Genomic DNA, 15187 nt, shown 5'->3' with positions numbered 1-15187 from the left:
TCGACTCACTAGGCTGGAGAATCAGGTCCAACAATTAACAGAATTGTTGACTGGCTATTTGCACCAGAATGAACAACATCGTCCGCACGTGCCCTCTCAGCCGGCGGAGCACCAGTCACCTCCTCTTACTCGGGAGCCTTATCAATCCCGTCAGTCAGGCTAGGAAATCCACCCCTCTGAGGCGGCAGGATCTACTTCTTCCCCCTCACGAGGAGGAGGAACTTCGCAAGAGAGGCAATTACGTTTCCTGGAGAGGCAAGTTCAAGAACTCAAAAAAGGAAAGGAAGAGCTGCCCCACCTTGGCTCTAACCAACCCTTGAGCAAGGGTATCATGTTGGAGGTCCCACCAGAAATGTTTCGTATCCCATCCATCAAGCTCTATGATGGAAACACTGACCCCTATGATCACGTAGAACTTTTCTCCTCCCACATGCTGGTGCAATCAGGATCTGACGCGATGTGGTGCTGGGCATTTTTGGCTACTTTGGGAGGTCATGCCAGAACGTGGTACTCCTGCCTTCCCCATCATTCCATCAACAGTTGGGAAGAGCTGAAGACTTGTTTCCTAGCCCATTACGCTCCCTTAAAGCGCCACCGGGAGTCTTCCATGGCTGTGCTGAACATCAAGCAAAATCAGGGTGAATCCCTAAGGGATTTCGTGGCTAGGTTTAATGAGGAGGCATTGAGCATTGACGAGTTTGATCAACGGATCGTAATGGTGGCTCTCCAGAATGGCTTGAGGGCTGGACCATTCGCTCAGTCCTTGGCTAAGACTCCACCTCGTACTTTCACAGAAGCCCTTACACGGGCTAATAAGTACATCAATGTGGAAGAGGTGATGAAGGTAAAGAGCGCTGAACAGCCTGACAAGAAAGAAAGAGAGAAGGAGAAGAAAAAGCCGATGGTGGAACAGAAGACAGACTACCCCCCCTCCCGAGCTCCAGATCGCCCGGGTTTAGGGGGTGCACGGGGAAGCCGGTGAGTTACACTCCCCTCAATGCTAGTTGAGCAGAGATACTCTTGGCACTGAAGGACAAGAATTACTTGCGACGTCCTCCCCCACTAAAGTCTCCACCCAACACTAGAAGCAAAAAGAAGTATTGTCGTTTTCACTGCGACCACGGCCATGAGACAGAGGACTGCATCCAATTGAAAGAAGAGATACAAGAGCTTATCCACAGGGGTTACCTCCAGGATTTCGTTAATTGAGGAGGTGTGAACTTGGGCAGGGTAGAATCCCAACCAGAGCACAGAAGAAGGTCCCCTACTCGTGATCGCTTTCGAGAACGAAGTCAAACACCGCCCCGGAGAGAAGGAAAACAGCCCATCGATGAGGGAGTACAGAAGTTTATCTTATACACATTGGTGGCGGGAACAGTTCCAGGGTCTCACTCAACTACTGCCAAGAGCGTGGTAAAGGAGAAGGTGGTCATCACATTCTCCGAAGAGGATCTTCCGAGCTACCCCAACTATCAGATCCGTTGGTGATCACTGCTCAAGTAGGAGAGTGGGAGATGAGGCGAATCCTTGTGGACCCGGGTAGCTCTTCAGAAATTCTTTACAAGAGGGCATTCCTAGGGATGGGGTTCACTCTCGAACAACTGAGGCCAGTTCATGTCCCCTTGGTTGGTTTTGATGGAATGGTGATTCACTTCGAGGGGTTGATCCGGCTACCCCTAACAGTCGGTAGTGGTTGTCATAAACCCCAGGTGACGTTGGATTTTTTGGTCGTTGATGTGCACTCGGCATACAATATGATCCTTGGTAGGTCCGGGCTTAGTGCCCTAAGGGCGGTACCAAGCACATATCACATGGTGTTGAAATTCCCTACTCCAAGAGGGATTGGCAAGGTAAGAGGGGACCAACGGCAGGCTAGGGAATGCTACGTAGCCTCTTTGAGTGCCACTATAGCCAAGGGGTCAGAGTCAGACTCAAGGCCGAACCAGGATACTATCCCTCAAGACGGTTAAGGCCAGATAGAAACAAAACAGGGAAAAGCCTTAAGTATAGGAGTAGGTCAAAGATCGGCAAGGGGGGAGGGACAGAGTTCCGCCACTCCCCCCATGGTGGTTACCAACTTCATCTTGGAAGGTCCGAAGGAGCCCAAGACCTCAGAGCCGGTGGACGAGCTCGAGGAAGTCTTGCTAGGGGAAAAGCCCGATCGGGCGGTGCGAATCAGTTCCAAGTTACAGGAGCCCGTGCGGTCCGAGGTCCTTTCACTCTTGTGCCGGTATCAGGACGTGTTTGCTTGATCTACACTAGATATGCCGGGGATAGACCCGGCTGTCATGACCCACCGCTTGGGACTCTACCCTGATTGAGTGCTGGTGAGGCAGAGGAAGAGGAAGTTTGCCCCAGAGCGGGCTAGAGCTATAGAGGCTGAGGTGGAAAAGCTTATGGAGGCTAATCATATTCGAGAGGTCGACTATCCAGAGTGGTTAGCCAACGTGGTCCTTGTTTCTAAGGGGTCGGGAAAATGGAGGCTTTGTATTGATTTTAAAGATCTTAATAAGGCCTTCCCCAAGGACAGTTACCCTCTGCCCAGGATTGACGCGTTGATTGATGGAACAGCGGGATGTCAGCTGATGAGTTTCTTAGATGCATTCCAGGGGTACCACCAAATCCCATTACACCCTGAGGATCAGGAAAAGACTGCCTTTATCATAGATAAGGCCATCTATTGTTATCGAGTCATGCCCTTTGGGTTGAAGAACGCTGGAGCTACATATCAGAGGCTAGTCAACAAGCTGTTCAAGGCTTAGCTCGGTCGAAACATGGAGGCTTACGTTGATGATATGTTGGTCAAGAGTCTCTTGGCTGAGCAGCATCCAAACGACTTGGAGGAGTGCCTCCAGACCTTGCGCCAGTATCAGATGAAGCTCAACCCGGCTAAGTGTGCATTAGGGGTGACAGTTGGTAAATTCTCGGGGTTCATGGTGCATTACCAGGGTATTGAGGCTAACCCCTCGAAAATAAAAGCCATTCTCGAGATGCCTTCTCCTCGTAGTATCAAGGAGGTGCAGAGACTAATCGGGAGGATAACGGCATTAGGGAGGTTTTTGGCAAGATCTGCGGAGAGGCAATTTCCATTTTTTAAGGCCTTGACTTGGGTCCAGAATTTTGCATGGACAGAGGAGTGCTAGGAGGCGTTTGAGCAACTGAAACAGTGTCTAGTCTCCCCCCCAGTCCTAGCTAAGCCACAGCTGGGAGAGTCACTATACATTTATCTGGCTGCCTCGGATGAGGCCGTCAGTTCGGTTTTGGTACGGGAGGAGGACAAAGTTCAAAAGCCGGTCTACTATGTGAGCAAGAGATTGGCTGGAGCCGAGATTCGTTACACTCCAACAGAAAAGTTGGCCTATGCCCTAGTCATCTCCGCTCGAAAGTTGAGGCCCTACTTCGAGGCACACCATGTTATCGTCCTATCAAGTCAGCTATTGAGGCACGTATTGGCAAAGCCAGACTTGTCAGGGAGGATGCTCAAGTGGGCAGTGGAGCTAAGTGCCTTCGACATCGACTATCGACCTCGGCCAGCTATCAAGGCACAAGCTCTTGCTGACTTTATCGTGGAGGGAACCCTGCCAGTGGAAGCAGATCAAGGGGTTTCTCAGACTTGGACTCTCTCGGTGGATGGTAGCTCCAGTGTCGGAGGCAGCGGTGCGGGATTACTACTCTAGGGCCCCGATGGTCAGGCTTGGCCATATGCCCTCCACTTCGAATTCAATGCCTCCAATAATGAGGCTGAGTACAAGGCGCTCATTGTTGGGCTCAGACTAGCAGAACAGATGGGAGTCAGGGATTTGGAGGTATATTCTGACTCGAATTTAATTGTGCAACAGGTCACAGGAGAGTTTGAAGCCCGGGAAGACGCCATGGCCCAATACTTGGCGATAGCCAAGGATCTTATGGCACGGTTTCAAGCAGTAAAAATCAATCATGTTCCACGTGCACAGAACGCAGTGGCGGATGCTCTCTCGAGGATAGCTGCTTCCTCCTTCCCCAAGACTTCCCGAGTTGTCTACATGGAATCGTTGCCCCAAAGGAGTATAGAGACAGAAGCGGAGCAACTATGCGTGGAAGGGGCAGAAGTTGGTTGGATCCCATAATAGCATATCTGACCAAGGGATGGCTCCCAGAGGAGGAACAAGAGAGTCGGAAACTCAAGCGCCAGGCTGCCAAGTTTCTACTGGTCGGATCATACATTTACAAGAAATCCTTCACTCAACCACTGTTAAAGTGCGTTGGGCCTGTCGAGGCTGACTACATCCTAAGGGAGATCCACGAGGGGATTTGCGGCAGTCACATCAGAGCTCGGTCTCTTTCCCAGAAGGCACTTCGACAGGGGTATTATTGACCAACAATGATGAGCGACGCAGTGCAGGTGGTCCGGACCTGCGAGAGATGCCAAAGAACTTCCAACCTAGTTCATACCCCAACAGCTGAACTCACCCACCTGGCCTCACCTTGCCCATTTTCCAGGTGGGGAGTAGATATCCTCGGGCCCTTCCTGTTAGCGGCTAGACAAAACAAGTACCTGATAGCGGCCATCGACTACTTTACTAAGTGGGTGGAGGCTGAGCGTTTGGCAACTATTACAGGCCGGAAGGTAAAGTAATTCCTCTGGAAACCATCATTTGTCGGTTTGGTATTCCAAGGGTGATAATAACGGATAATGGCACCCAATTCGAGGATTGATCGGTGCAAGAATGGTGCCGTGAGTTGGGGATCAAGCAGCATTTTACCTTAGTGGCCCATCCCCAAGCTAACGGGCAGGTAGAGCTAACGAACAGAACCATTTTACAAGGACTTCGGGCTCAGGTTGACAAGACGGACGGTCGGTGGGTAGATGAGCTCCCCAACATACTATGGTCCTACCGAACTACGCCGCGAACGGCTACGGGAGAATGTCCTTTCACGTTGTGCTATGGCTCGGAGGCTCTTATCCCGGTTGAGATTGGGGTGATGAGCTACCGAGTGGAGCATTTTGATCCGGAGGTTAACGAGCAAGGGCTAAGGTGCAACTTGGATATGATGGATGAGCTCCGAGACCTGGCACGAATTCGACAAGCCGCGTATAACCAGCGCATTGCTAGGTACTACAATCGACGAGCCCACGCTAAGAGTTTCATGCCGGGAGATCTTGTGTTGCGACGGTTCGACGTGAGTCATCCTCGGGATACGAATAAACTAACTCCGAATTGGGAAGGACCGTATCGAGTGGTGGAATCCTTAAGTCCGGGGGCATATCGACTAGAAGACATGGAAGGCAAGCCCCTGAAGCATACTTGGAATGTGCAAAACTTAAGGAAGTTTTATCAATGAGCAAGGGAATTCCTTGAACCTCTTTGTACTTTTCTTTATGACTAATGGCAATATTTCGGATTCTCTCCATCTATGAGCAATTTCACAAAAGACAACACTTCGCCAAAGAGAAATCCAAGGGTCACGAGCCCTAGGCCGTCCTCAAAAGTGGACTAATGGCCACGGAAAAACTCTAGCCCAACACCCTCCTCTGCGAGGGAGTGGCTAAAATCCAAGGGTCATGAGCCCTAGGCCATCCTGAAAGGTGGACTAATGGCCACGAAAAATCTCTAACCCAACACCCTTCTCCGCGAGGGAGTGGCTAAAATCCAAGGGTCACGAGCCCTAGGCCGTCCTGAAAGGTGGACTAATGGCCACGGAAAATCTCTAACCCAACACCCTCCTCCGCGAGGGAGTGGCTAAAAACCAAGGGTCACGAGCCCTAGGCCGTCCTGAAAGGTGGACTAATGGCCACGGAAAATCTCTAGCCCAACACCCTCCCCCGCGAGGGAGTGGCTAAAAACCAAGGGTCACGAGCCCTAGGCCGTCCTGAAAGGTGGACTAATGGCCACGGAAAAACTCTGCCCAACGCCCTCATCCGCGAGGGAGTGGCTAAAAACCAAGGGTCACGAGCCCTAGGCCATCCTGAAAGGTGGACTAATGGCCACGGAAAAACTCTACCCCAACGCCCTCCTCCGCGAGGGAGTGGCTAAAATCTATGGGTCACGAGAGAACCGGAGGTCCGAGAAGCCCCCCTCAACTATACAATGGATCGGGGTGCAACTAGTGTCTTGACCCATATGTCCACGTCCACAATCAAGAAATGAGGAGTCAAAATGGAATGACATTGTATAAAAGTACGATGGTCCAATACATGCTGATAAATGAAGTACAAAAAACCCTAGCTAGAAAAAAGAAGAAAAAAAACTCAAGCATGAGGCGGAGCATCGTCACCGTCAGCCATCTTCGAGTCCTCCATCTCGGCCACGATTTCTTCAACAGATCGAACATTAGACATATCCAAATCTGGATGTACGCGGAGTACCTCAGTGGCATGGGTCTGAAATCCCTTAGTCCAAGCTTCCTGCAAATTTTGCTGGATGAACTCCTCCATCTCAGGAAGTTTGATGGGTTCAGCATACTTGCGCTCGTACCCAGGAATAACTGAGTTTGCCTGGGACAACTTTGAGCTCGCCTGGGATATCTCCGCCTCAAGCTCCTGAATGCGTTGGTCCAAGGATTGCCGCTCAGAGGACAGCTCGTCCAAGTTCTTCCTCTAGCTCTCTAATAAGTTGTCCATCTTCTGCAACTGGGTGTCCAGCTCCAAGGTTTTCCGGGAAGTTTGGAAAAAACGTCCAGAAAAGTCTGAGACTAGCGTGACCACCTGTAATGAATAAGACAAGTAAGGGCAACACAGCTAGGGTGAAAAAGTGTCGATAAAGTAGAGGAAATTACTTGAGCCAAATGCTTGTACAAGGAGGCCTCCACTGCCTCCGAGCACTGTTCAGCTAGCATTTGACAGTCGACGGGGGTGGTGAAGTGGTGAATCATGCGTCTCGCCACCTGACTATGCTGACTGAGGTCGTTTTACTTCACACCCCAGTCAGGAATATAGTCTGGATAGTGTGGGGGGGACTCAGGGGCTGGCATGGGCTGTCTTGGAGGTTGGGAGGTCCTCTTCCTCCTAGTACGGCTAGGCTCCCCTTCCTCAGCTGGGGGGGATCCAAGGCGGCATTTTCTCTCGTAGGAGCAGGGCCGCCATCATCCTCGGCGGGTCTTCTTTTGTTTTTCCCCCAGATAAAAGCGGTACTCACCATTTCAGCTGCAAAGGTAAAGACAGGACATCAGTGGTAAGAAAAACAACAAGTCAAAACGTATGAAAATAGGGGAAAATAACTACCCAAAGTGACATCGGGCTCGGAGCAAGTGTAAGTGGATAAACCCCCCAAGTACAAGGTACGGTCACATATCAAGGCCCGAGTGCTGATGGGGTTCAACTCCCTCAAGGTCTGAATATTATGAAGCTCGCCTTGCGTGATCCCTCGACTACGGACTTTTGAGGGCTGGAAAGCCCACTCGACTGGCACCCCGAAGCTGACCCCCCTGTCTTTCAAGCCAGCAAAGAAAAATCTACTCTTCTATCGTTTTACCGAGGTGGGGTTATCAGCTATGAACTAACGCTGATTGAGGAGAGAGAAGGCGAACCGAGGTTCGACTTTACTAATAGGGATTACCTTGAACATCCAAAAGAAGAGTTGGGCGGTAGGCTCAATGTCTCGAGCTCGACAACAGAGAACGAAGGTAACTAAGCACCTCCAACCATTGGGAGTCAGCTGAGAGGGGCATAACCCCACGACAGAGAATACCTCAACTAAGGGGGCCGCTAGGGGAAACCTGAGGTCGGCAACGAGGGCTTGCTCGTACACGGTGATACAACCATATGGGGCCTGGTGAGCCCTTAGACCTCGCGGTTCACTGTACCAATACTCATCATGAATAAGGTGATATTTTCTAAAGAGGGAAAACAGTTCTCTCTCAGTTATGGTAGAGTGGTCCATGGTCAGATCCTCGGGTAAGTTTTCTAAATTGGGATCACTACTCACATGGGACTCCGAAGAGGGATGAGGTGAAGCTCCTTCAGGTCTCTTAAGTTTTTCAAGCCTACGAAATGGGCCATGAGAGGGACTGGATAACTTGATATTCGATTCCTCGCTACTAGAGCTAGTTTTGGAGGTTTCAGACTCAGAGGAATTAGATGAGGAAGACATGCTAAAATTACGAATAAAAATAGCCAAGAAGAGACCACTGACCATGAGAATGAAGGCAGAGATCAGGGAAGGAAAACCACAACTAGGCTCGAGTCTAAGGGAGCTCAGCAAAGTTTAGCCCGGGAAATCTCGAACTACGCCTGCAACAAAGAGAGATCAAAGAAACGGGTCAATCGAATTAAGCCTTATTTTAAAGCATATTTTGTTATTATTAGCAAAAATATAATAATAATAATAATAAACAACCATAATGGGAGTGGGGAAAAGCTCAAGGGTCGGCCATGGCCGACCCAATGCTCACCCAGCTACATATATATTATTTATATATACTTAAAAAAAAAAAAAGCCCAAAAGGAAGGGGAGGTCGGCCATGGCCGACCTCTGGCGCATATATACATATATATATAAATATATGTATCATATATATATATATATAAAGGGGGGCCAAGGGGCTCCCCAGGGGAGCTCGGCCATGGCCGAGCTGTGGCCGAGGCTGAGCTCTGGCCAGGCCAGGCCGACCTCGGCCAGACAATTGCCTGGCCGAGGAAGAAGAAGAAGTTTTTTTTAAAAAAAAAAATGAGCAAAGGAAAAAGCAAACAAGCAGTAAAAAGTGATGAGGAAACAAAAGAGCAGGGGAAAGACTAACCTCGAGAAGTTGGGTGCTTGTCTTAAAATGATAATTGTGGGGTGGGGTCTTAGGGCTTATATAGAGGGGACTCAAGGGGGGTGAAAATTCAAAATGATGAATTTTTCCCTCCAAGTGAATTTTTCCCTCCAACCAAGGACCCCCTATAATTTCAAGGTAGTAAATGAGGTTGTTAGGTATTAATCTCAAGTTTAAAGACGCTCTTGTGCGTCTTGAGAAAAATCAACAGTCAAGTAACCTTAAAAACTAAGCTACTCCTCGACCCAGTAAGATTCTCAACTAGGCTCAAGGAGTGGGGGGCAAGTGATGTGGCACCACCTAAAATTACCAAAATACCCCTACGCGCCAACGATCTTACCTGCCACGTGGATCGCTTGAAAGACTGACACATGGCGGGTCAACAATCTAGAGCGGAGCCCGAGAAATCTGGGCCGGACCGCAAGACCCGTTCCACCTTGACCGAGATTCTCGGGAGTCGTGCCCCCGCTCAACACGGGTTTATCCCGGGTACCTCATAATGGGTCTACATATAAAATGACAAGAAACCTCACCAGGTAGGCCAAGTTCCATAGCTCTTACATTTATTGTGACTTGCATTTACTCTACTAATTTGAGCGTCGGAGTCCACCCCGGGGGACCCTAGCCCCGCAACTCCGTTGTCTTGCAGGTCCTATCACCGAGGTCCGACATCGCCAAGTTCGAGGTCCGATTCCTGAGATCCATTCACAGAAGTGACACGTGGTGGTCGGTCCCAAAAACCATCATCAGATCTGAATTCGCATTGCAGTGATAGGCAAAACACTCGGAATTGGATAGCAAAATTGAGGGGGGATTTCAACTCTAAGATGATGAAGTTCAAGATTGGTGGCTGCTTCATGCTGGTTCTCACTTTAGTACAAACTGTATTTACCATTGCTTCTAATTTTGAAGGCAAGTAATTAAGTACCATTTAACATTGATTTCTCAACCGCACCACATAAGTCTTTTGAGGGGGGGCACTAATGGGCATGAATTTAGTTTTTTCTCTCATCAACTTACCCTAATGGGCACTTGATGACTTGTAATTGAGTGTAGTGCTTCTCCTTTCTTTGGTTGTTTCCATTGAATGAGGATTAGCAGTAATTATATAAATGCATTTTATTGTTAAATTGTTCAAAACAGGATGTATTTAATTATTATCAATCAATAAAATTGTTTTGGCCATAAATTTAAGATATAATAAATATACATTAATGATGAGTGCTGAAAATAACTTTTTAGTTGTTATTTTTCTTTTCCTAAATAAAATATATAAAAGGTAAAATTCAAGAATAAACATGAAAGGCCCGTGCAATAACGTAAACCTTAAGAAATAAAGTATTTCAAAAGAGAATTTATTTGGAACGTTTGATAATTATAGTATAATTATTATTTATTTATTTTTAAGAAAAATTCAAACAAATTAGGATTTGGTGTATTGGTAATCGGGGAGTTCATAAATCCAAGTGGGCTACCTGTTTTATTTATTGGGTAATAAGTTTTTGTTTTTATAATGTTGACTTGGAGTGTGAACGGTTGAAATACCCACTTCACCCCTTAGCCCAATGAGCCAATATTTTTTTTTTTCTTTTAACAAAAATGTGCAAGATGCGAGCTGCTGTGAATGGATATGGCTTTAATAATCATTCAATTTATTTTTCTATAAATTTGAGGATGTACAAATAATTATTAAATTGTTGAATATATATTTTAATTTTTTAAGTAATTAAAAATGTATATTTATACCTATTATTATATAAGTAAATACTTGTTTTAGTGTTATAACATTTTATTAATAAAGTGTTATCTTAATATATATATATATATATTTTAAAAATATAAAAATTAATTATATTAACAATATTTGAACTCATAATTCCTTAATAATAATTAATTTATCAAATAATTTACCACTACATTGATAAAATGGAAGTGCAATGGCACACAACAAAAGAGGGGTGAATTGGTTATTTTTAAAATTAACTTTCAAAGCTTTAAAAAAAACAACTCATTTTAAAACAAACCATAATAAAACAAACAATTCAATTCATTATTAGCAGCGAAAACTAAATTAAGGTTCAGTTACACTTCCAATATCTCATAAGTTTGGGGCTCAAAGGCAGTACAAAATAATTAAGAGGCTCTAATGTTAACTAACAAAATGAAAATCATTTCATCTCAAGCCCCACCAAAATGCAAAACAGGATCTTCAAATTAGGACGCATCTTCGTACACCTCTATCCCTAAGCTTTAGTCCCACTGGACTCACCCCCAAAACCGATCTTCCCTTTACCTAGAATGGCAAAGAAGATCAAGTGAGCTACAAGATTCAGCAAGTTCTAGGAACAATGAACAATGAATAGGAATCAAGAATATGATGACACCAAAAAGAGTAATCAAGAACTCGATAGTTTTATACAAGATTCGCAATTTAAGACTTGATCAATTCCAAGTTAAATGTATCACACCACCATATATCACCATGCAATGTGCATATAAAATTAAGTGCCAGAATCTAATCTTGTAATCTCGCAAGCCATCAATTAACACATGCCAAAGTGCATCATGTAAATAAAAATTCACCAAAAATATGAAGCCAATCTACCAGAATATGGCCACCTCATCCCGCGCTAGGTGCTCTAGGGTACCCTTTATCTCTCCGCGCAAAATAATAGGTGCGCAAAGATAAATAATACAAAGTATCATAACATGCACATGCTGAATGTGTACGGAACATATCATGCATTCCTTTCCACATATATATATATAGATATCACAAAATCTCATCTCACAAATTATTGCCTTGCTTAGACAAATAATTTATGCCCATCCCACAATACCGGGTAGCTTCTCACTCACATCAAGTATGCACGCACTATAGTAATTTATTCAAGAATTCATTAAATCGATTGATATTTTACTCTTGAAAAATAAAATAGTTTTGATAATGACTATATGAAAATCAATCTTCAAATCTATAAATGAGTTTGAAGCAAAGTTATGAAAATCAATCTTTTTTGAATTTTATAGGAAGTAAGGTTGAGTGTTAAGATTCAAAATTAATATCCTTTTGATAATTTGAACTTGCTTTCGAAAGAAAAAAAGTTTGGAAATGTTAAGTGTTCAGATTTTCCAAATGGATAGTCGACTATGGGATTATGGTCTGTCGACTATGCCTATGGATAGTCGACTATGGGATTATTGTCTGTCGATTATGCCTATGGATAGTCGACTATGGGCTTATTGATAGTCGGCTATGGCTTTTGGATAGTCGGCTATGGCTTTTGGATAGTCGACTTAGTCGACTATAGGCTTATTGATAGTCGGCGATGGCTTATGGATAGTCGGCTATGAGCTATGGATAGTCGACTATACCCAAACTTCTATCGACTATGAATTTTCTTTGCCGACTATGAATGCAGGCTTTGAATAAATAAGTGAATGCAAATGGGTTTGCTTTGAGCAGAGCATCTAGTAGCTTGGGTGTGGGTAATTATATGTACATATATATATGTGTGTGTGTGTGTGTGTGTGAGCTTCCAAATATGCACAGGGCCTGGGCATCCAAAGGCTAGCTGGGTATGCATATATGCATAGATATATATATGTGGGTGAGGAGCTATCGGATCGTGGGTATATATACATACCTCGAGTGGCTATTAAAATCAATCAGGGAGTATACATACGGCTATCCCAAAATTATAGGAGGCTGCTCGAAACAAAGGAGAGTTCCCAAACTTGTAGCTTTTCTGGTTACGCATACGTATGTATATATATATATATATATAAGTGGGTGGTTTGAATAGGGTGCTGAATATATGTATAGATATATACATGAATCGAATAGGGTATGAGGGAAAAGCACATTCGGTTATAGCTTAAAACTTATTGTTACATAGATATAGAATGAGCAAGGATTCTGTGTCGATTCAAACCCAAATAAATGCCATTCACTGAAAGAACTTGGAGATGATTAAATCCCCTTTAGAGACATCAACGAGACCCACAACTCATCGAGAATCAAAGATTTAAGTGTATGGAATGATATAACAGTGACAATGAGAGCAAACCAATATATACATATATATATATATATTTCTTCCACACAGAAGCTCAACAGAAGACAAAGACGAGATAAATGAAGAGACGAACTTGCATTAGAATAAAAATGGGTAAGAGAACTTGCTTGAAGACGATCCAACTAAAGAACTTGAAACTCCCTCAATGAGCTCTAGGTGCTAGCAGCAAAATGAATGAAGAAGAAGAAGGAGATAAACTAGAAGAAGAAGAAGGCTATGTAGCAGCTGGAGAAGAAGAATGAAAGCGATGGAAATAGAATCAAGGGAGTAAATTGCTGCAAAAAGGGAACAAAATAAGAGGACAGGTGTACTAGAGGATCAGGTGAATAGAAACAAGAAGGAAAAAGCGAGAGAGAGGGCTGCAGGCTGCACCTGTTTTCAGAAATGGATAGATTTGCCCCTCTAATGGACAGCTTTTTCTAGAGTATTTTTGATATTTGACACATATCCTTATTTCAATTTTTCTTTTCTTTATTCACATAAAAATTTAAATCCTTTACCATTGGGCCTAAGCCCAACCCAATACTTATATAGCCCACCTGATAAACCCATGGACTCATTAACTAATTAACTGAGGCCCATTTCATTATTTCCCAATTTTTTAAAAATTATATCCATATACTTATTTTCACGATTACATGAACCACGAAATAAAATTATACAAATCTAAAATTATTTCTATGCCATCAAAGAGATTTATCATCAAGTATTAAAATATTTAGACCCACATTTAAAATGTCATTAAACTGATGTTAAGTATTAGAACATCTAGGCCTACTCTAAGGTCTTTACAGTTTCTCCCCCCTTCAAAGAATTTGGTCCCCAAATTCATACTACTTGGTTATTCAAAAAGCTGAGGGAAAAGACGTCTCATCTCATCTTCACGCTCCCAAGTAGCCTCGTCTGAAGAATGACGCTGCCACTGATCTTTGACAAAAGGAATTGACCGGTCCGCAACACCCTTTCTTTCCGTTCCAAAATACTAATAGGTCTTTCCTCATATGTGGCATCTTCCCCGATTTCTATAGCCTGATAATCAATGACATGCTGGGGGTCTAGCATGTACTTCCTCAACATCGATACATGGAAGACATTATATACGCCAGACAATTGTAGTGGTAAGGCCAACCTATAGGCTAAAGAGCCAACCTGCTCTAGTATCTCAAAAGGTCCAATGTAACGGGGCCTAAGCTTCCTCGACACACCAAATCTATGCACGCCCTTCATGGGCATCACCCTCAGTCACACATGATCCCTAATAGAGAACTCTAAATCTTGTCGTCTATTATCTGCATAACTCTTTTGTAGGTCTTGAGCTGCTTTCATTCTTGGCTGGATAATCCGAATCTTCTCTGTCTTTTGCTTAACAATTTTCGGCCCCACTAATGCTTGGTCCCCTACCTCTTCCCAACAAATGAGTGATCTACACAGCCTGCCATAAAGTGCCTCATAAGGTGGCATACCAATACTGGAATGATGCTATTATTGTAAGCGAACTCCACCAGTGGCAGATGGTCATCCCAACTACCATGAAAGTCTAACACATATGCCCTCAACATGTCCTTCAACGTCCGTATGGTCCTCTCTATCTGCCCATCTATTTGTGGGTGAAAAGCGGTACTAAACTTTAACCTCGTCCCCAATGCATCTTGTAACGCCCCCTAAAAGTGCGAGTAAAACGGGGATCCCGATCTGACACAATACTAGATGAGACCCCATACAATCTCACTATCTCCTCGATGTACAACTTCGCAAGATGGATCAAAGGGTAGGTCTTTTTAATTGGTAGAAAATGGGCTAATTTAGTCAAATGGTCTACTATCACCCATACAGCATCAAACCCATTCGTCGTCCTCGGCAGTCCTGACACGAAGTCCATAGATATGTTGTCCCACTTCCACTCTAGAATGGGCAACGGCAGTCAAGGTTGTTAAAATCGTAAAATCGTAAGAGGGTGTTTGACATGTAAAATCGTAAAATCGAGTGCGATTCAACTTCAAAATCGTAAAATCCTAAGGGTTTTCGGTACAAAAAATCGTAAAATCGTACCTGTAAAATCGGGAGTCTAACAACCATGACGGCAGTAGAAGACCTACCGATTTCTAATGTTCTACTTTAACCTGTTGACACACTACACACTAGGATAAGTACTTGGCCACATGTCTCTTCAGTCCATCCCACCAAAACTGTTGTCGTAAACCTTGATACATCTTCGACGTGCTGAGGTGAATGGTATAACGAGACTTATGTGCCTCTACTAGAATTTTCTTCCTAATCCTGGCATCATCAGGTACACAGACCTGATCTTGAAATAGTAACATCTCATCACCTCTTTGACCGAAACCCATTGGCGAAAACTTTCCCACATCTGCTAG

This window comes from Diospyros lotus, chromosome 9, assembly GCF_014633365.1.
Source record: "Diospyros lotus cultivar Yz01 chromosome 9, ASM1463336v1, whole genome shotgun sequence".
Lineage (NCBI taxonomy): Eukaryota > Viridiplantae > Streptophyta > Magnoliopsida > Ericales > Ebenaceae > Diospyros > Diospyros lotus.
This window is presented reverse-complemented; position numbering follows the sequence as displayed.